Here is a 22,600-nt window from a genome sequence, read left to right on the forward strand (position 1 = left end):
CCCCTTGAGCAAGGCGGAATCTGTGAGCGCTCGATCCAGCAACACCCAATGTGTGCTGGATTTCTCGGAAACCGGATCGCAGCATCCAGACCGTGGCGGGAACCGAGGAGTTCGTCGAATCTTGAGGCGATCCCTCGGGCTTCGCGCAGGCGCCACGTGGTACCCGGAAGTCGAAGGGACCTGATAGGCCACGCGCGTGATGGGACTGGGCGACGGGCCGGGGCCCGCTGCCGCGCGTCCCTGGCCACACGTGCGGATTTATTGCAGCGTCTGGGGGCCGGTTGCACTTCCCTGTGTAGTTAGTGTGCGTGTACGTGCGTACTTATTGCGGGGCAGTGGAACGAACGCGTGCAGACGATCCCACTCCCCCACATTTGAACCCGGGGTTATAAATTGAGGGGGGCAAGGGGGCGGCGAACATTATTCTCGCTCGCGCCCTTCTGTCCCCCTGCTCCCGCTCTGCTTCTCGCCACTGACGCACAGCGGCGCCCGCGGCCCCGAGCAGAGATCTTCTCCGTCGTCTTTCTTTCTCTTCCTCTTCCAGTGATGTTGCTGCCGTCTGGCTCCTGGATGGGCTCGACCGTCACCTCCGACGACATCACCTACCTTTGGTCCTTGCGGCACCTGCCGCGGGAGACGGATGTTGGTGTCCGTCTATCGCGCGGTGAACAGAGGCCCCGACCCAAGGGGAAGGAGCGCGTCGTCTTCCTCACGCATTTCGAGCGCGACTTCGGGTTGCCGGCAAGCATTTTCTTCCATGCGTTCTTAAAGTTCTTCGGGCTCCAGCCGCACCACCTCGGCGCCGGCGCCGTCGTCCAGCTCTCCGGCTTCGTGACCCTGTGCGAAGGGTACCTGGGGGTCGAGCCAATCATTGACCTCTGGGCGCGCTTCTTCTCCTTGAAGCAGCAGGGCCCATCATCTCGAAGCGGTCGGGGGCGGACTTCCCCAAGATCCCGCTCGAGGATTCTGCCAAGAAGTGGCAGAACTCCTTCTTCTATGTTCGTAACCACGGTGCGGACCACATCAACCTTCCCCCCTTTGCCGTCGCACCGCCGCGGGCGAAAATGAACTGGGGTGTGACGCCCCCGATTCAATCGTACACTAATCATGCACGCAAATGTGTACGATCAAGATCAGGGACTCACGGGAAGATATCACAACACAACTCTAAAAGTAAAATAAGTCATACAAGCATCATATTACAAGCCAGGGGCCTCGAGGGCTCAAATACAAGTGCTCGATCATAAGCAAGTCAGCGGAAGCAACAATATCTGAGTACAGACATAAGTTAAACAAGTTTGCCTTAAGAAGGCTAGCACAAACTTGGATACAGATCGAAAGAGGCGCAGGCCTCCTGCCTGGGATCCTCCTAAGCTACTCCTGGTCGTCGTCAGCGGCCTGCACGTAGTAGTAGGCACCTCCGGTGTAGTAGGAGTCGTCGATGGTGGCGTCTGGCTCCTGGGCTCCAATGTCTGGTTGCGGCATCCGAGAAGAAGAGGAAAATGGGGGAAAAGAGGGAGCAAAGCAACCGTGAGTACTCATCCAAAGTACTCCCAAGCAAGGATCTATACTACATATGCATGGGTATATGTGTAAGGAGGCAATATTGGTGGACTGAACTGCAGAATGCCAGAATAAGAGGGGGATAGCCTCCGTCTTGCACCATGTAGAAGAGAGTAGACTGAAGTCCTCCGAGTAGCATCGCATAGCATAATCCTACCCGGCGATCCTCCCCTCATCGCCCTGTGGAAAAGCGATCACCGGGTTGTCTGTGGAACTTGTCTGGGTGTGTTTTATTAAGTATCCGGTTCTAGTTGTCATAAGGTCAAGGTACAACTCCAAGTCGTCGTGTTACCGAAGATCACGGCTATTCGAATAGATTAACTTCCTTGCAGGGGTGCACCACGTAACCCAACACGCTCGATCCCATTTGGCCGGACACACTTTCCTGGGTCATGCCCGGCCTCGGAAGATCAACACGTCGCTGCCCCACCTAGGCCTAACAGAGAGGTCAGCACGCCGGTCTAACTCCTATGGCGCAGGGGTCTGGGCCCATCGCCCATTGCACACCTGCACGTTGCGAGGGCGGCCGAAAGCATACCTAGCAACCTCCATTACAAAGGAAGTCACGTTACGTGGTCCAATCAGGTGCGCGCTGCTCAGTCGCTGACGTCTAGAAGGCTTCGGCTGATACCACGACGTCCAGTGCCCATATCTTTCCCGCGTAGTTGGTTAGTGCGTATAGGCTAGTGGCCAGACTCACATCAAATACCAGTATCTCGTTAAGTGTGTTAAGTATCCGCGAACACCGAACAGGGCCAGGCCCACCTGTCTCCTAGGTGGTCTCAACCTGCCCTGTCGCTCCGCCACAAAGTAACAGTCGGGGGCCGTCGGGAACCCAGGCCCACCTCTACCGGGATGGAGCCACCTGTCCTTCCAGCCCCCACATCGGAATCACTTGCGGGTACTCAACAAGCTGACCTGACTTTAGTCACCATCTGTATAGTATGTATGTATGTATAGTATATACCCGTGATCACCTCCCAAGTGATCACGGCCCGATAGTATAGCAAGGCAGACTGACAAGAATGTAGGGCCAATGATGATAAAATAGCATCCTATACTAAGCATTTAGGATTGCAGGTAAGGTATCAACAGATGTAGCAACAATGTGAGGCTCTGCATCAGAATAGGATCAACAAAAAGCAGTAACATGCTACACTACTCTAATGCAAGCAGTATAGAGGAGAATAGGTGATATCTGGTGATCAAGGGGGGGCTTGCCTGGTTGCTCTGGCAAGAAGGTCGAGTCGTCAACACCGTAGTCGAACTGGGGGTTGCTGGCAGTCTCGGGGTCTATCAGAAAGAAGTAACGGAGAGGGAACACAATAAATAACAGAGCAATCAAAGCATCACAAAGCGTAACAAGACAATACGCGGTGTTTGGTGTGCCCTAACGCGGTAGTAGGTGATACCGGCGAAAGGGGGAAACATCCGGGAAAGTATCCCCGACGTTTCACGTTTTCGGACAGATGAACCGGAGGTGAAATGTTGCACGTTCACTATGCTAGGGATGCGTCGCGAACGAACGACCTGTGTATCTGGATTCGTCTCGTCGTTCTGAGCAACTTTCATGTACAAAGTTTTTCAATCCGAGGTACGGTTTATTTTATATGATTTTTAAAAGGTTTAAATCATTTTTAGAATTTATTTAATTATTTTAATCCAACATTATCCAGAACAGTGCATGCTGACATCAGCACGACGCAGCATGATGTCAGCAGTCAACAAGGGGTTGACTGGGTCAAACTGACGTGTGGGTCCCGTCTATCATTAGCTCTTAACTAATTAACAATTAAGCAGCTTAATTAGCAAGCTAATTAAGTTAGGTTTATTAACCTAGATTAATTAAGTTAATTAGTTCATTAATTAATTAATATTTTTATTTATGTATTTATTTAATTAAAACATTTTTCTTTGGGTGTGGGGCCCGACCGCCAGTGACTCTGAGAGCCTTAACAAGCGCTGGGCGCTAGCGGTAACGGGCGCTGGGCGCCCAACTGAGGCGAGCCCGGGCATTGGCTCGGGCGAGGCCATCGTCCTGGCTGGGCGTAGTTCGCCGGAAGCGAGCAGCTATGGGCGCGGCCCCGCGCGAGCGAGCGCGTGGGTGCACGGGTGGCCGCGGGCGCAGCGCGTGTAAGCGCGGCGTACGGCCGCAGGCGGGACAAGGCCGCGGTGAGCGCGACAAGCGCGAGCGCTCGCGGGCATGGGCAGAGGCAAGGACGCCGAGTAGGGCCACGATGAGCGCGACGCGTTCAGTACGGTGGGGAGAGGGAGCACGGGGCGGTGCTCACGTTCGATGCAGGGAAGGTCCGGCGTGGCTCGATGGCGTCCGGCGAGGAGGAGGATGGGGACAAGCGACGGTCGGGAGGAGATCCGACAAGGAAGCGGTCCGGCGAGGCGGCTTCGGGCGACGACGAGGTTCAGTGGCGTCGGGGCATCAAAGTCGGGGAGGTAGCTCTGGTTGGCGGCGAGGCGCGGTCGGAGGGCATCGGGGCGCCAGGCTCGAGTGCCAGCATGGACGACGATGGGGCGGGGTGTTGCTCCAACGCTGCTGGAGGAGGCCAAGTAGGGGAGGCGGCGGCGCCATGGCCCTCTGCCGAGCAGAGGACGGCGCGAGGAGCTCTTATCCTCGGCACGATGTGTGCGTGTGTGTGCGTGTGTGTGCGTGCGGCGCGAGGTGGGGAATGAGGGAGAGATGGGGATCGATCTAGTGTTTGCCATGGTGGGGGGTTAAGCAGGGGTGAGGGGTCGGTTGGTACTGTTTTACTTTTTCTAGTCTCTGTTTTGCACTTAAACCAATTAGTAAATGAGTTCCGTAAATTGTGGAGATGGACACCTAATTAGTATTGCAATATTAGGTGCTGCCACAAAAAGGTTGGCGCTCCAAATATTAGTTTATATTTTTATAACTTTATCAAAGGCATTTAATTAATTGGTTTTGTTGTTGTTTTGTTTATTTAGAGCATTTAGGCATTAGATAAAAATGTGGTTTCTCCACCATACGTGCTTATGATTTATTTGTCACATCCAGAACATTTTAGCTTTAATGTTCGAAAACTTTTATTGTATGACTTTAATTCAAATTTGAATTTAGATCGTTTTGAACTAACGCGAGATTATCAACAGTAACCGAGGTGACATGGCATCATTAACAGAGGTTTACTGTAGCTTAATTATCCGGGCGTCACAATTCTCCTCCACTACAAGAAATCTCATCCCGAGATTTAAGAGGTAGTGAAAGGGGGGAAGGTTTGGTAACGAATCTAGCGGGTCTTCTCATTCTGGCTTGCTCTTCTTGAAGAGACCGGTCCAATACTTTGATGTCTTCATTCCTTTGCTTCCGGTCATCATGATGAAGTCGACATCCTTTCTTCGGGATCTTCATCGTACTTACGAATAGGTAAGAGGGCAGATCTGCAATGACAGAATGCTATAAGGGTAATAATCTGGGATTAACCCATGAATGAGTATATGAGTACCTCTCGAGTTGAACAAATAAAACACATCGAGAGTGAGGTTCGAAGGTACAATAAGAGGTTCCAGGCAGATAGATAGTTGCTCGAAGTCTGAACCAGAGTGAGAAAGGGGTTCAGAGTAGTGAGAGTAAGTATTGCGTCTGATACCAGAATAGAGCACTAGGAAGGTGGCACATGAATTAAATACGAAGCCAAGCATGGAGAATAAGCATTAGAAATAGGGTTGTACAGGAGAGTCAGGTTTCGATCATGTGGAACTGTGGGTTATGGGCCCACCATGTGGGTTAAAGTAGAAAGGGGGGTTGACATCTTGCACGGTCATGATAGCAAGGCATGTCAGAGGGTAGCCTCTCAGTTATGTCGGCAACAACATCGATACCAAGGGGGAGGGACGAAGAGAACCATTTTCCTGCTCGTTGAACGAGGCGGACCAATAGGCAAAGTTCTCGTCCATCGGTGGTTATCGGGATGTCATCAACAATAGTAACAGGGTCTTATTGACAGAGTTGTACAACCGAGGTGTTTATATAAGCAGCAAATCATTACCGCTTAGATCATATAAACCACGAGAAATGTTAAACAAGACAATGGAAAGGAAAATGCGATCATCAGATTAAACAGAACAATGGAAAGAAAAATGTGTTTAAACACATATGTCAGGGGTATATCCTTCCCAAGGACAAGCAGAACATGATAACCATGACATGATATTAAGTAGAAAAGCCTCCAGGTGAGGGGAGAGAAATTTTCATGACATTATCCATACAGTGATGTTTGGATAATTGAGCAAGAAACGTTTAGCATTGGGCTTCAAATGTTCTTGTTGAAACATCAGAGTACCATAGACATGCTTCGAGATAGCATTGACATGGTCAACAGGTGAAGATCAGACTTTGGAAACAAAAAGGATCCATCAGGAACAACTTATAGAATAAGTCTTACAATTTCCTCATGGAAGAATGGATAACCTTGCTAAAAAGGAAACTATAACAGTAGGTCCTCCGGCCAGGTGTGCTGGGCATGACATCACCTTACCGGGTCATATAAAGACCGATGTTATAACTCTTGGAAATATGTTTCAACCATCATATCTGACCGAGGTTCAGATCCGATTGGTGTCAGGATACCTCCGACTTAGTATGCCTGAGAAGAAAAGGTGCAACACAATTGACGAGATGACAATGTAAGATTCTCGGGAAATGAACTATGAAGTGATTTCCGTTAACAAGAGTTCACCATTAACCCAAGGAGAGGACAAGGAGGTGTCTGGGGAACTCAACGACAATTCATCGAGATTTCCAAAAGATGGATTTCCACAATTAAGTGAACAAGTAGATAACATTTGTCAGATCAAATGATATAAGGAAGTATGCTCGAGGAAAACATACACAATTAAACGTTGGTTGAAAGGTGCGCCCAAAATATGGGTTGGGTTGCACGACCAATGTCAGAATGGTGATTCAATAAGCCATAGTCGTAGAATGAAACTAAAGACCAATAACTTCAAAGCAAGAGGGTTGCTCGAAGTTTAGAATTTACACATCACAGACCATTTGTCGGTATTCCGGTTAGAAACATCACGGGGACCAAGAAAAGAATGGTGATGTTAATAAGTATCACTGGTATCAAGAATTCTTAAGGGTGGTGAATTTCTCACAACATTGAGGACATAAGAGATGTTAATGTTCCAAGGTAAAGAATAACAATTACTGGATAGCAAGGGACTCAAGGTATAACACCAAACACGAACAAGCTTGTGTTGGTGGGAAGGCAATAAAGTGGTCGATGATAACGCAGATCATCGAGGGCAAGGATGGTATTTCTCATCATGAACTCATTTGATATCATGGAAGATCTCATAAGGTTGATGATGATCACGACACACTTTGTGAGAGATTTCAAGATGTAATCGATCGGCGATGACATCAAGTCAAATGAATGTTGAAGTGAAAGGTTATTGGAACCAAGGGTACGACACAAACTCGAAATCAAGTTTGATGTTCAAGGTGAAATGATAAGACGAGGAAGATCGATGTAAGATTAGCTCACCGTCGAAAGTTGTGCTCCGGGAAGGACCAAGTAGCACAATTAAAATTAGCACGTTAAGGATGTAGCCGAACAGGCTAGAAATGACGTGATCGGGTACAAACTCGTACTTAAAGAAGATTATCAAAAGTTGTTGAACCGTAGTGCAGACTCGGTTCAGTTATCGGTGCCTTTGAGTGTTTAATAACTCAGAGCCCATGAAAACTGTAATCAGTGAGAATGTAGTACTTGATGAAGAACTCATAAGAAGTTATGCAGTTCCAAGATTATCTCGAGATACTAGGGGGGTAATACTCGAAGACGGATCAAAGTAGAGGTTGGACTGGGGTATTGATCCCCAGAAGACAAATGTTTAAACTTTCCCGAGAAATGGGAACAAAGAAGAACAATATGGTCGAAACCATAACTACAACGGGTCCAATTTAATGACACCGAAAGAATTACTCGAATGAGTAAATATTTGGCAAGAAGCTTCCATGATAAGTTCCACATCAGGTCCATGGGCATGAACGCAGAGTTCAAGGTCGACTCCCACTTCTCCAATGCATACCCTTTCATTCGCTTCTCGCTTTCGATGAAGTTGTAGTGTTGAAATATTATCTAGCAAAACACCAAAAGAGTATGACTCGTGAAAACTCTTGGGTGCATACGGTTAGGGAAGGCATAGGTTCAACCCATAGGGGCATCTTAGGAACATATACCACAAACATCAGGAGTAATTATCACCAGCTCGAAAGTAGAGCATGGTTGACAAAGCAGAGGATACAATTTACCAAAGGCATTATATACCCGTGGAAAAGCTCACAAGGTTATTGAATATGAAGGACGATGTCGGATGAAATCCAACAATGGATCGGGCGATCCACAACGGAGCTGATGTGAGTATCGGTACTCCAGAAAGAATGCACGGGCATCATATTATAGAACATCGGAATAATTCAATGCTTAGATAACAAAGGAATTATGATTTCCAAAACAAATGATCAGAAGCAGACGCTCTGATCAAGGATGGATAAGTTGGATAGACCAGAGGCACAATTGACGACAAATAGTTTGGTCGAGAACCAGCTCATGTTCAAAATGACGTCTGAGCTGGAAAAATAATTTAGAAGGGTTGATAGATGATTGTGTGCATTCGCACACATGTTGAATCAATAGGATCAAAATGACGGTGTCAAAAGATACTAGTGAATATTGCTAGTGATATGGGAGCATCCATAATGTAAGCATTCAAGTATTTGCAGAGCAATAGTTTGAAGAGGATGCTCAGAAGGTCGGATAGTATTTCAGAGTATCTTATGAAGCACACGAACAACTGGGGATGAACAGATACTCAATAAGTGCGAGGAATTTTCAATAGGGATATTCATGTGGTAAAGAACTGCAAGGCATTAAGCTTAAAGGATTTTCGGAACAACGAAGAGCAATTTAGGGCATCTTGTAATAACAAGAGCAACTGAGGATGAAGGTATGAACGACAATTGTAGGTAGTTATCCATAAGGGTATATCGGTGGTAGGGGATTGTAAAGTCGGTGGGCACAAGGGTCTCGGGAAAACCTCGGAGAGTATCTTCGGAATCTTCTGGTGCAGCAAGCGGTCAACTGGAGTGAGGGGCTCTCCGGGAGAAAGTATTTTCGAGAACCTAAAGTTAGTCTTTTTAGCAAAGTCATTAAACCCGAATAGAAGAGAGATCAGAGTCCCAGAGTATAGACAAGGAGTAAAAGATCCTAATACCAATCAATGGCGACGTGGGACCGTAAGCCACACAGCCATGTTAGTAAAAGTTTTTCAATGACTAGACTCGACTTCGGCCAAGGAGTGTGGAAGGGGGATTCCTACAGGCAATCGGCTCTGATACCAACTTGTGACGCCCCCGATTCAATCGTACACTAATCATGCACGCAAATGTGTACGCTCAAGATCAGGGACTCACGGGAAGATATCACAACACAACTCTAAAAGTAAAATAAGTCATACAAGCATCATATTACAAGCCAGGGGCCTCGAGGGCTCAAATACAAGTGCTCGATCATAAGCAAGTCAGCGGAAGCAACAATATCTGAGTATAGACATAAGTTAAACAAGTTTGCCTTAAGAAGGCTAGCACAAACTGGGATACAGATCGAAAGAGGCGTAGGCCTCCTGCCTGGGATCCTCCTAAGCTACTCCTGGTCATCGTTAGCGGCCTGCACGTAGTAGTAGGCACCTCCGGTGTAGTAGGAGTCGTCGACAGTGGCATCTGGCTCCTGGGATTCAATGTCTAGTTGCGGCATCCGAGAAGAAGAGGAAAACAGGGGAAAAGAGGGAGCAAAGCAACCGTGAGTACTCATCCAAAGTACTCGCAAGCAAGGATCTACAAAACATATGCATGGGTATATGTGTAAGGAGGCAATATTTGTGGACTGAACTGCAGAATGCCAGAATAAGAGGGGGATAGCTAATCCTGTCGAAGACTATGCTTCTGGCCGCCTCCGTCTTGCACCATGTAGAAGAGAGTAGACTGAAGTCCTCCGAGTAGCATCGCATAGCATAATCCTACCCGGTGATCCTCCCCTCGTCGCCCTATGGAAAAGCGATCACCGGGTTGTCTGTGGAACTTGTCTGGGTGTGTTTTATTAAGTATCCGGTTCTAGTTGTCATAAGGTCAAGGTACAACTCCAAGTTGTCCTGTTACCGAAGATCACGGCTATTCGAATAGATTAACTTCCCTGCAGGGGTGCACCACATAACCCAACATGCTCGATCCCATTTGGCCGGACACACTTTCTTGGGTTATGCCCGGCCTCGGAAGATCAACATGTCGCAGCCCCACCTAGGCCTAACAGAGAGGTCAGCACGCCGGTCTAACTCCTATGGCGCAGGGGTCTGGGCCCATCGCCCATTGCACACCTGCATGTTGCAAGGGCGGCCGAAAGCAGACCTAGCAACCTCCATTACAAAGGAAGTCACGTTACGCAGTCCAATCAGGCGCGCACCGCTCAATCGCTGAGGTCTAGAAGGCTTCGGCTGCTATCATGACGTCGAGTGCCCATATCTTTCCCGCGTAGTTGGTTAGTGCGTATAGGCCAGTGGCCAGACTCACATCAAATACCAAGATCTCGTTAAGTGTGTTAAGTATCCGCGAGCACCGAACAGGGCCAGGCCCACCTGTCTCCTAGGTGGTCTCAACCTGCCCTATCGCTCTGCCACAAAGTTACAGTCGGGTGCCGTCGGGAACCCAGGCCCACCTCTACCGGGATGGAGCCACCTGTCCTTCCAGCCCCCACATCGGAATCACTTGCGGGTACTCAATGAGCTGACCCAACTTTAGTCACCATCTGTATAGTATGTATGTATGTATAGTATATACCCGTGATCACCTCCCAAGTGATCACGGCCCGATAGTATAGCAAGGCAGACTGACAAGAATGTAGGGCCAATGATGATAAACTAGCATCCTATACTAAGCATTTAGGATTGCAGGTAAGGTATCAACAGATGTAGCAACAATGTCAGGCTATGCATCAGAATAGGATCAATGGAAAGCAGTAACATGCTACACTACTCTAATGCAAGCAGTATAGAGGAGAATAGGCGATATCTGGTGATCAAGGGGGGGCTTGCCTGGTTGCTCTGGCAAGAAGGTCGAGTCGTCAACACCATAGTCGAACTGGGGGGTCGCCGGCAGTCTCGGGGTCTATCGGAAAGAAGTAACGGAGAGGGAACACAATAAATAACAGAGCAATCAAAGCATCACAAAGCATGACAAGACAATACGCGGTGTTCGGTGTGCCCTAACGCGATAGTAGGTGATACCGGCGAAAGGGGGAAACATCCGGGAAAGTATCCCCGGCGTTTCGCGTTTTCGGATAGATGAACTGGAGGTGAAATGTTGCACGTTCACTATGCTAGGGACGCGTCGCGAATGAACGGGCTGTGTATCTGGATTCGTCTCGTCGTTCTGAGCAACTTTCATGTACAAAGTTTTTCCATCCAAGGTACGGTTTATTTTATATGATTTTTAAAAGGTTTAAATCATTTTTAGAATTTATTTAATTATTTTAATCGAACATTATCCAGAACAGTGCATGCTGACATCAGCACGACGCAGCATGATGTCAGCAGTCAACAAGGGGTTGACTGGGTCAAACTGACGTGTGGGTCCCGTCTATCATTAGCTCTTAACTAATTAATAGTTAAGCAGCTTAATTAGCAGGCTAACTAAGTTAGGTTTACTAACCTAGATTAATTAAGTTAATTAGTTCATTAATTAATTAATATTTTTATTTATGTATTTATTTATTTAAAACATTTTTCTTTGGGTGTGGGGCCCGACCGCCAGTGACTCTGAGAGCCTTAACGGGCGCTGGGCGCTAGTGGTAACGGGCGCTAGGCGCCCAACTGGGGCGAGCCCGGGCACTGGCTCGGGCGAGGCCATCAGCGTGGCTGGGCGTAGTTGGCCGGAAGCGAGCAGCTATGGGCGCGGCCCCGCGCGAGCGAGCGCGTGGGTGCACGGGTGGCCGCGGGCGCAGCGCGTGTAAGCGCGGCGTACGGGCGCAGGCGGGACAAGGCCGCGGTGAGCGCGACGAGCGCGAGTGCTCGCGGGCGTGGGCAGAGGCAAGGACGCCGAGTAGGGCCACGATGAGCGTGACGCATTCAGTACGGGGGGGAGAGGGATCACGGGGCGGTGCTGATTTTCGATGCAGGGAAGGGGCGGCGTGGCTCGATGGCGTCCGGCGAGGAGGAGGATGGGGACGAGCGACGGCAGGGAGGAGATCCGACGAGGAAGCGGTCCGGCGAGGCGGCTTCGGGCGATGACGAGGTTCAGTGGCGTCGGGGCATCAAAGTCGGCGAGGTAGCTCTGGTTGGCGGCGAGGCGCGGTCGGAGGGCATCGGGGCGCCAGGCTCGGGTGCCAGCGTGGACGACAATGGGGCGGGGGGTTGCTCCAACGCTGCTGGAGGAGGCCAAGCAGGGGAGGCGGCGGCGCCATGGCCCTCTGCCGAGCAGAGGATGGCGCGAGGAGCTCTTCTCCTCAGCACGATGTGTGTGTGTGTGTGTGCGTGCGGCGCGAGGTGGGGAATGAGGGAGAGATGGGGATCGATCTAGGGTTTGCCACGGTGGGGGGTTAAGCAGGGGTGAGGGGTCGGTTGGGCCAGCGAGCTGGCCTGTTGGGCCGTTGGCCCAGTTGGCCAAGGGGGCCTTTCTAATTTTCGCTTTTCTTTTATTTTGCAATTCCCTTTTCTTTTGTTTTATTTTTATTTTACTGTTTTACTTTTTCTAGTCTCTGTTTTGCACTTAAACCAATTAGTAAATGAGTTCTGTAAATTGTGGAGATGGACACCTAATTAGTATTGCAATATTAGGTGCTGCCACAAAAAGGTTGGCACTCCAAATATTAGTTTATATTTTTATAACTTTATCAAAGGCATTTAATTAATTGGTTTTGTTGTTGTTTTGTTTATTTTAGAGCATTTAGGCATTAGATAAACATGTGGTTTCTCCACCATACGTGCTTATGATTTAATTGTCACATCCAGAACATTTTAGATTTAATGTTCAAAAACTTTTATTATCTGACTTTAATTCAAATTTGAATTTAGATCGTTTTGAACTAACGCGAGATTATCAACAGTAACCGAGGTGACGTGGCATCATTAACAGAGGTTTACTGTAGCTTAATTATCCGGGCGTCACATGGGGCTACTCGCTCCGGCGCCCGTCGCAGGAGATCGTCAACCTGTGCGAGCAGGTCACGGTGATGAGGACGCAGGAGGGGCTCACTGGCACCGACCTCCTTGCCGAGTTCATCACCTGCCGGGTTCTCCCGCTTTAGAGGCGCTCCTGCCTCATCGGCGTAATGCTCCGGCTTCAGGACCCCAACCCGATGGGGTCGACACGGCTGTCTGTGGAGTAGGTCGCGCGAGGCATGAACAACATCTCCAAGGCCAACCTTGGAGATGACTGGCGATTCGGCAAGGCGCCGTACAGCCAGGCGAACCCGGTGCCGTAGGTGAGCGTCTGGTCTTGTTATTTTTCCGACGCGCATCTTGTCGTTCGTCCCAACGCGTCATGGGAGATTCTTCTGAACGCGAGTCGGCACCTTTACGAGCGGGTTCCGCCGCAGGTGGCGCCGGTGGCACCATAGGAGCCCGCGGCTCACGGGGTCGAGGAGGTAGCCGAGTCCGACGCCAGCGCTGGGTGTTGCGCGGGTATGCTTCAAGTCTTTCTCTTCTTCATTTGTCTTGAATCATTTGGGCGCGTTGCGGCGTAGGCAACACTGACGCTGGTTGTTGGTGTAGCGGCGTTGGGCGGGGGAGGCGGCGAGGCAGGCGGAGCCGGGCCCTCGCTTGGGGCGGCGCCGAGCCACCCGCACGGAAAGGACAGCGTCGCGCCGTGACCCCGGGCCCCGAAGCGCACAGCGGATCCGGCCGAGCCTGGGAGGCCGACCAAGTAGAGGCGCGGGAAGCCGACTCTGGTCGCAGTCTTTGTTGGAAATATGCCCTAGAGGCAATAATAAAATGATTATTATTGTATTTCCTTGTTCATGATAATTGTCTATTGTTCATGCTATAATTGTATTAACTGGAAACCGTAATACATGTGTGAATACATAGACCACAACATGTCCCTAGTGAGCCTCTAGTTGACTAGCTCGTTGATCAATAGATGGTTATGGTTTCCTGACCATGGACATTGGATGTCATTGATAACGGGATCACAACATTAGGAGAATTATGTGATGGACAAGACCCAACCTAAGCATAGCACAAGATCGTGCAGTTCATTTGCTAAAGCTTTCCTAATGTCAAGTATCATTTCCTTAGACCATGAGATTGTGCAACACCAGGATACCGTAGGAATGCTTTGGGTGTACCAAACGTCACAACGTAACTAGGTGGCTATAAAGGTGCGCTACAGGTATCTCCAAAAGTGTTTGTTGGGTTGACACGAATCGAGACTGGGATTTGTCACTCCGTCTGACGGAGAGGTATCTCTGGGCCCACTCGGTAATGCATCATCATAATGAGCTCAATGTGACTAAGTAGTTAGTCACGTGATCATGCATTACGGAACAAGTAAAGTGACCTGCCGGTAACGAGATTGAACGAGGTATTGGGATGCCGACGATCGAATCTCGGGCAAGTACCATATCGATTGACAAAGGGAATTGCATACGGGATTGCTTGAATCCTTGACATCGTGGTTCATCCGATGAGATCATCGTGGAACATGTGGGATCCAACATGGGTATCCAGATCCCGCTGTTGGTTATTGACCGGAGAACGTCTTGGTCATGTCTGCATGGTTCCCGAACCCGTAGGGTCTACACACTTAAGGTTTGGTGACGCTAGAGTTGTTATGGGAAATATTATGTGGTTACCGAAGGTTGTTCGGAGTCCCGGATGAGATCCCGGACATGACGAGGAGCTCTGGAATGGTCCGGAGGTGAAGATCGGTATATTGGACGAAGGGTATTGGAGTCCGGAATTGTTTCGGGGGTACCAGGTGATGACCAGCGTGTCCTAAAGGGGTTTCGGAGGCCCCGGCAAGCGTTGGGGGGCCTTATGGGCCAAGGGAGTTGGCACATCAGCCCACTAAGGGGATGAGCGCCCCTCCCACCCCATCTCACGTAACCAGGAGAGGTGGGGGCGCCCCCCCTAGGGCAGCCGCCCCTCCCGGCTTGGGGGGCAAGTTTCCTGGAGGGTGGGGCGCCCAAACCCATTTAGGGTTTCCCCTGTGGCCGCCGCCCCTCCCCTAGGGAACTCAGGATGGCAATGGGTTGGGTTTGGACCGGGTTGGACAATATGAAATCCATATCCATATCCATGAAGATAGTCTTTGCCCATCCATGAAAATATCCATGGGTGAAAAATTGTGTCCATGTCCAAACCCGTCGGATATCCATACCCACTGGATATCCATTGGGTCCTCTCGAGACATATAAATAAGACATAATACAATGTTAACATAAGCTCTTCCAGTCTTCACCTTGTGGCAGTCTTGGCCTCACTTACGGTAAACATCAACTTATGGTAAATCAACGCCCACCAACAACCAAATATCATTTAGGAATTTTTTTCTAATAGATGAGAATGACGAGACATTTAACAAGGAGATAAAAATAAGAGAAGGGATGTTGGAGTATGTTATGGATGAGATTGAATGTCAACTATTAAAAGTTATGACGGGGATTGTGCAATTTGTTTTGCATGTTTTAGATAACAAAGTGTAAAATTGCAGTGGGACATGTGACTGTGGGGTAGGGATAGCAGATTTTTGCTCAATAAGTCATACTATCGGGTCGGGTTTGGATATATCCACGGGTACAAGATTATATCCATGTCCTACCCACGAGCAATCGGGTCGGGTTTGGGCAACGCCCATGGACACAAAAGCATATCCAAACCCTATCCATTCGGGTCGGATATCCATGGGTATCCATGTCCATGGATAAAATTGCCATCCTTATAGGGAACCCTAGGTCGCCTCCTCCTCCTCCCTTCACCCTATATATAGTGAGGGAGAGAGAGGGAAGCTGTACCCTTCCCCTGGCGCAGCCCTCTCCCTCCTCCAACACCTCCTCCTCCTCCGTAGTGCTTGGCGAAGCCCTGTCGAAGAACCACGAGCTCCATCACCACCATGCCGTCGTGCTGTCGGAGTTCTCCCTCAACTTCTCCTCTCCCCTTGCTGGATCAAGAAGGAGGAGACGTCCCCGGGCAGCCCGTGTGTTGAACATGGAGGCGCCGTTGTTCGACGCTTAGATCGGGATCAACCGCGATCTGAATCGCTATGAGTACGACTCCTTCATCCGCGTTCTTGTAACGCTTCCACTTAGCGATCTACAAGGGTATGTAGATGTACTCCCCTCTCTCTCGTTGCTAGTCTCTCCATAGATAGATCTTGGTGATGCGTAGAAAATTTTGAATTTCTGCTACGTTCCCCAATAGTGGCATCATGAGCTAGGTCTATTGTGTAGATTCTATGCACGAGTAGAACACAAGTTGTTGTGGGCGTTGATTTTGTTCAATATGCTTATCGTTGCTAGTCCTATCTTGTTTCGACGGTATTGTGGGATGAAGCGTCCCGGACTGACCTTACACGTACACTTACGTGAGACAGGTTCCACCGACTGACATGCACTTGTTGCATAAGGTGGCTAGCGGGTGCCAGTCTCTCCCACTTTAGTCGGATCGGATTCGATGAAAAGGGTCCTTATGAAGGGTAAATAGCAATTGGCATATCACCATTGTGGCTTTGCATAGGTAAGAAACGTTCTTGCTAGAAACCCATAGCAGCCACGTAAAACATGCAACAACAATTAAAGGACGTCTAACTTGTTTTTGCAGGGTATACTATGTGATGTGATATGGACAAAAAGAATGTGATGAATGATATGTGATGTATGAGATTGATCATGTTCTTGTAATAGGAATCACGACTTGCATGTCGATGAGTATGACAACCGGCAGGAGCCATAGGAGTTGTCTTAATTTATTATATGACCTGCGTGTCATTAAAAACGCCATGTAATTACTTTACTTTATTGCTAACCGTTAGCCATAGTAGTAGAAGTAATAGTTGGCGAGACAACTTCATGAAGGCACAATGATGGAGATCATGATGATGGAGATCATGGTGTCATGCCGGTGACGAAGGTGATCATGCCGCGCCTCAAAGATGGAGATCAAAGGCGCAAGATGATATTGGCCATATCATGTCACTTTATGATTTGCATGTGATGTTTGTCATGTTTACATCTTATTTGCTTAGAACAATGATAGTAAATAAGATGATCCTTCATAATAATTTCAAGACAGTGTTCCCCCTAACTGTGCACCGTTGTGAAAGTTCGTTGTTTCGAAGCATCACGTGATGATCGGGTGTGATAGATTCTAACGTTCACATACAATGGGTGTAAGCCAAATTTACACACGCGAAACACTTAGGTTGACTTGACGAGCCTAGCATGTACAGACATGGCCTCAGAACACAAGAGACCGAAAGGTCGCACATGAGTCGTATAGTAGATATGATCAACATGAAGATGTTCACCGATGATGACTAGTCCGTCTCACGTGATGATCGGACACGGCCTAGTTGACTCGGATCATGTATCACATAGATGACTAGAGGGGTGTCTATCTGAGTGGGAGTTCTTAGATGAACTTAATTATCATGAACATAGTCAAAAGGTCTTTGCAAATTATATTGTAGCTTGCGCTTTAGTTCTACTGTTTTAGATATGTTCCTAGAGAAAATTTAGTTGAAAGTTGATAGTAGCAATTATGCGGACTGGGTCCGTAAACTGAGGATTGTCCTCATTCCTGCCCAGAAGGCTTATGTCCTTAATGCACCGCTCGGTGTGCTGAACCTCGAGCGTCGTTTGTGGATGTTGCGAACATCTGACATACATGTTTTGATGACTACGTGATAGTTCAGTGGGTAATGTTAATTGGTTTAGAATTGAGGCACCGAAGACATTTTTGAAATGTTGCAGAACATATCAGATGTTCCAAGAGCTAAAATTGGGATTTCAGGCTCGTGCCCACGTCAAGAGGTATGAGACCTTCGACAAGTTTCTTAACCTGCAAACTAAGGGAGAAAAGCACAATCATTGAGCATGTGCTCAGATTGTCTGAGTAATACAATCACTTGAATCGAGTGGGAGTTAATCTTCCAGATGAGATAGTGATGGTTCTCCATAGTCACTGCCACCAAGCTATTAGAGCTTCGTGATGAACAATAACATATCAGGGATAGATATGATGATCCTTGAGCTATTCGCGATGTTTGACACCGCAAAAGTAGAAGTCAAGTGGGAGCATCAATTGTTGATGGTTAGTAAAACCATTAGTTTCAAGAAGGGCAAGGGCAAGAAGGGATACTTCATGAAACGACAAATCAGTTGCTACTCTAGTGAAGAAACCCAAGGTTGAACCCAAACCTGAGACTAAGTGCTTCTGTAATGAGGGAACAATCACTGAAGCAGAACTACCCTAGATACTTGGTAGATGAGAAGGCTGGCAAGGTTGACAGAAGTATGTTGGATATACATTGTATTAAATGTGTACTTTACTAGTACTCCTAGTAGCACCAGGGTATTAAGATATGGGTTCGGTTGCTAAGTGTTAGTAACTCGAAACAAAAGGCTACGGAATAGAAAGAGACTAGCTAAAGGCAAGGTGATGATATGTGTTGGAAGTATTTCCAAGGTTGATGTGATCAAACATCGCACGCCCCCTCTACCATCGGGATCGGTGTTAAACCTAAATAATTGTTATTTGGTGTTTGCGTTGAGCATAGACATGATTGGATTATGTCTATCGCAATACGGTTATTCATTTAAGGAGAATAATGGTTACTCTGTTTATTTGAATAATACCTTCAAAGGTCTTGCACCTAAAATGAATGGTTTATTGAATCTCGATCGTAGTGATACGCATGTTCATGCCAAAAGATATAAGATAGTAATGATAGTACCACCTACTTGTGGCACTGCCATGGAAGTCATATTGGTATAAAACACATGAAGAAGCTCCATGTTGATGGATCTTTGGACTCACTCGTTTTTGAAAAGATTGAGACATACCAACCATGTCGATTGGTATATACGCATGAAGAAACTCCATGTAGATGGATCGTTTGGACTCACTTCATTTTGAATCACTTGAGTCATGCAAATCATACCACATGAGCAAGATGACTGAAAGGCCTCGTTTTCAGTGAAATGGAACAAGAAAGCAACTTGTTGGAAGTAATACATTTTGATGTGTGTAGTCCAATGAGTGCTGAGGCACACAGTGGATGTCGTTATGTTCTTACTTCACAAATGATTTGAGTAGATGCAAGTATATTTATTTGATGAAACACAAGTCTAAATTATTGAAAGGTTCAAGTAATTTCAGAGTGAAGTTGAAAATCATCGTGACAAGAGGATAAAATGTCTATGATATGATCATAGAGATGAATATCTGAGTTATGAGTTTGGTACACAATTAAGACATTGTGGAAATTGTTTCACAACTAATACTGCCTGGAACACCATAGTGTGATCGTGTGTCCGAACATCATAGATGCACCCTATTGGGTATGGGGCATACCATGATGTCTCTTATCGAATTACCACTATCATTTATGGGTTAGGAATTAGAGACAACCGCATTCACTTCAAATAGGGCACCACGTAATTCCGTTGAGATGACGGAGTATGAACTATGGTTTAGAGAAACCTAAGTTGTCGTTTCTTGAAAGTTTGGGGCTGCGGCGCTTATGTGAAAAAAAAAGTTTCATCCTGATAAGCTCGAACCCAAAGCGGATAAATACATCTTCATAGGACATCCAAAACAGTTGGGTATACCTCCTAATCCAGACCCGGAAGCAAAAGTAGTTGTTTCTAGAAGCGGGTCCTTTCTCGAGGAAAAGTTTCTCTCGAAAGAATTGAGTGGGAGGATGGTGGAGACTTGATGAGGTTATTGAACCATCACTTCAACCAGTGTGTAGCAGGGCACAGGAAGTTGTTCCTGTGGCACCTACACTAATTCAAGTGGAAGGTGATGATAGTTTTCATGAAACTTCAGATCAAGTCACTACCGAACCTTGTAGGTCGACAAGGACGCGTACTGCTTCAGAGTGGTACGGTAATCCTGTCTTGGAGGTCATGTTGCTAGACAACAATGAACCTACGAGCTATGGAGAAGAGATGGTGGGCCCGGATTCCGATGAATGGCTCAAGGCCATAAAATCCGAGAGAGGATCTATGTATGAAAACAAAGTGTAGACTTTGGCAGAACTACTTAATGGTCATAAGGCTATTGGGTACAAATGGATTTTAAAAGGAAGATGGACAATGATGGTAAGTGTCACCATTGAGAAAGCTCGACTTGTCGTTAAGATGTTTTCCTACAAGTTCAAGGAGTTGACTGCGACGAGACTTTCTCACTCGTAGCGATGCTAAAGATTCTGTTGGAATTATATTAGCAATTACTGCATGATTTATGAAATCTTGCAGATAGGATGTCAAAACATTGTTTCCTCGATGATATTCTTGAGGAAAGGTTGTATGTGATACAACCAGAAGGTTTTCTCAATCCTAAAAGATGCTAACAAGTATGCAAAGCTCCAGCAATCCTTCTAAGGACTGGAGTAAGCATCTCGGAGTTGGAATATACGCTTTGATGAGATAATCAAAGATTTTGGGTTTATACAAAGTTTATGAGAAACTTGTATTTCCAAAGAAGTGAGTGGGAGCACTATAGAATTTCTGATGAGTATATGTTATTAACATATTGTTGATCAGAAATGATGTAGAATTTCTGGACAACATATAGGGTTATTTGAAAACTGTTTTTCAATGGAAAACCTGGATTAAGCTACTTGAACATTGAGCATCAAGATCTATAAGGATAGATCAAAAATGCTTAATAGTACTTTCAAATAAATACATACCGTGACAAGATTTTGAAGGAGTTCAAAATAGATCGGCAACGAAGGAGTTCTTGGCTGTGTTATAAGGTGTGAATATTGAGTAAGACTCAAGACATGACCACGACAGAAGAGAGACAAAGGACGAAGGTCGTCCCCTATGCTTCAGACGTAGGCTCTATAGTATGCTATGCTGTGTACCGCACCTGAAGTATGCCATGCGTCAGTCAAGGGGTACAAGAGTGATCCAGGAATGGATCACAGGACAGCGGTCAAACTTATCCTTAGTAACTAATGGACTAAGGAATTTTCTCGATTATGGAGGTGGTAAAAGAGTTAATTGTAAAGGGTTACGCCGATGCAAACTTTGACACTAATCCAGATTATTCTTAGTAGTAAACCGGATTCGTATAGTAGAACAGTTATTTGGAATCGCTCCGAATAGAGCTTGGTAGCTGCATCTAGGAGATGACATAGAGATTCACAAAGCACACACGGATCTGAAAGGTTCAGATCGTTGACTAATAACCTCTCTCACAAGCGAGATATGATCAAACCCCATGGGTGTTGATTCATTACAATCACATAGTGATGTGAACTATATTATTGACTCTAGTGCAAGTGGGAGACTGTTGGAAATATGCCCTAGAGGCAATAATAAAATGGTTATTATTGTATTTCCTTGTTCATGATAATTGTCTATTGTTCATGCTATAATTGTATTAACTGGAAACTGTAATACATGTGTGAATACATAGACCACAACATGTCCCTAGTGAGCCTCTAGTTGACTAGCTCATTGATCAATAGATGGTTATGGTTTCCTGACCATGGACATTGGATGTCATTGATGACGGGCTCACAACATTCGGAGAGTGATGTGATGGACAAGACCCAATCCTAAGCATAGCACAAGATCGTGTAGTTCGTTTGCTAAAGCTTTTCTAATGTCAAGTATCATTTCCTTAGACCATGAGATTGTGCAACTCCCGGATACCGTAGGAATGCTTTGGGTGTACCAAACGTCACAACGTAACTGGGTGGCTATAAAGGTGCACTATGGGTATCTCCGAAAGTGTTTGTTGGGTTGGCACGAATCGAGACTGGGATTTGTCACTCCGTATGACGGAGAGGTATCTCTGGGCCCACTCGGTAATGCATCATCATAATGAGCTCAATGTGACTAATTAGTTAGTCACGTGATCATGCATTACGGAACGAGTAAAGTGACTTGCCGGTAACAAGATTGAACGAAGTATTGGGATACCGACGATCGAATCTCGGGCAAGTACCATATCGATTGACAAAGGGAATTGCATACGGGATTGCTTGAATCCTTGACATCGTGGTTCATCCGATGAGATCATCGTGGAACATGTGCGAGCCAACATGGGTATCCAGATCCCGCTATTGGTTATTGACCGGAGAACGTCTCGATCATGTCTGCATGGTTCCCGAACCCGTAGGGTCTACACACTTAAGGTTCAGTGACACTAGAGTTTTTATGGGAAATAGTATGTGGTTACCTAAGGTTGTTCGGAGTCCCGGATGAGATCCCGGACATGACGAGGAGCTCTGGAATGGTCCAGAGGTGAAGATCGGTATATTGGACGAAGGGTATTGGAGTCCAAAATTGTTCGGGGGTACCAGGTGATGACCAGCGTGTCCGAAAGGGGTTTCGGAGGCCCCGGCAAGCGTTGGGGGCCTTATGGGCCAAGGAGAGGGGGCACATCAGCCCACTAAGGGGATGAGCGCCCCTCCCATCCCATCTCACGTAACCAGGAGAGGTGGGGGCGCCACCCCTAGGGCAGCCGCCCCTCCCGGCTTGGGGGGCAAGTTTCCTAGGGGGTGGGGCGCCCAAACCCATCTAGGGTTTCCACTGTGGCTGCCGCCCCTCACCTAGGGAACCCTAGGGCGCCTCCTCCTCCTCCCTTCCCCCTATATATAGTGAGGGAGAGAGAGGGCAGCCGCACCCTTCCCCTGGCGCAGCCCTCTCCCTCCTCCAACACCTCCTCCTCCGTAGTGCTTGGCGAAGCCCTGCCGGAGAACCATGAGCTCCATCACCACCATGCTGTCGTGCTGTCGGAGTTCTCCCTAAACTTCTCCTCTCGC

This window comes from Triticum dicoccoides, chromosome 1B (assembly GCF_002162155.2).
Source record: "Triticum dicoccoides isolate Atlit2015 ecotype Zavitan chromosome 1B, WEW_v2.0, whole genome shotgun sequence".
Classification (NCBI taxonomy): domain Eukaryota; kingdom Viridiplantae; phylum Streptophyta; class Magnoliopsida; order Poales; family Poaceae; genus Triticum; species Triticum dicoccoides.